The following is a 992-nucleotide window of genomic DNA, read 5'->3' as shown; positions in this document are numbered from 1 at the left end:
TATGGCGTCTGCCCGGTCAATCCAGGGAAAAGGGCGCGAAATGATTGTCTGCCATTTCTTTCACGGAGGGAGGATTGAGTGACGACATTTACCCAGAATCACCCATGACACTGTTTTTGCCCCATCAGGCATTGGGATCTCAACCCGGAATTCCAATGGGCGGGGGAGACTGCGGGAACTATGGGATAGCTATGGGATAGCTACCCACAATGCAACGCTCTGGAAATCGACGCTAGCCTCGTACATGGACGCACACCACTTAATTAATGTGCTTAGTGTGGCCGCGTGCACTTGACTTTATACAATCTGTTTCCAAAAAACAGTTTCTGTAAAATTGGAATAATCCCGTAGTGTAGACATACCCCGTGATTAACAACTTTGGTGTCTAATTGAAAGGCTGATGGTTCAAACCCAAGTGAAGATCGAGGTGTTTTTTTAGTGATGAGAATCCAGTACATTTTAACAGGCAGAAAAGTGCCTCAATGCTGCTCTAGCCTCATTAGGCAAGCATAAGTAGCACTTTTGCAAGATGCATTGGTGGTATAGTGGTGAGCATAGCTGCCTTCCAAGCAGTTGACCTGGGTTCGATTCCCAGCCAATGCAGGCATGTGACATTTTCTCTACTGGGAATTGGTTTTATTTCAGTCAGGTTGTGTCAGTTTATCAATGAAATGAGAGAATCAATGTCCTGCAGGTCATTCAACACACAATGGAGGAAGAAAGGGGTGGGACTGTACAATGAGCTGTTGGAGTTATCTGGTATTACAATGTTTGGTTTATTTTTTAAAGAAAAAATCTTTACTTCCCTCTCCCTTTTAGACTCAGAGCCTTTAAGGTCAGAAGGGACCAATGTGATCATCTAGTCCGACCTGCTGCACCTTGCAGGCCAAAAGACCCCACCCACCCACTCCTGTAATAGACCCGGGAGGGGAGGCAGCTCTGTGCACTGCCCCTACCCCAGGCAGCACATGGAGGCCCTCTGAGGCTCCCCT

The 992-nt window shown here is 47.1% G+C and overlaps 1 non-coding gene across 1 annotated transcript; it reads left to right on the top strand.

Annotated features, from left to right (window-relative positions):
* The first annotated feature begins 531 nt into the window (after window positions 1-531).
* On the top strand, window positions 532-603 carry TRNAG-UCC. The gene has a single exon. It is a non-coding gene; the product is annotated as a tRNA-Gly (tRNA).
* The last annotated feature ends 389 nt before the right edge of the window (window positions 604-992 follow it).

The sequence above is a fragment of the Mauremys reevesii genome, linkage group 19, assembly GCF_016161935.1.
Source record: "Mauremys reevesii isolate NIE-2019 linkage group 19, ASM1616193v1, whole genome shotgun sequence".
Taxonomy (NCBI): Eukaryota; Metazoa; Chordata; order Testudines; family Geoemydidae; genus Mauremys; species Mauremys reevesii.
This window is presented reverse-complemented; position numbering and strand designations above follow the sequence as displayed.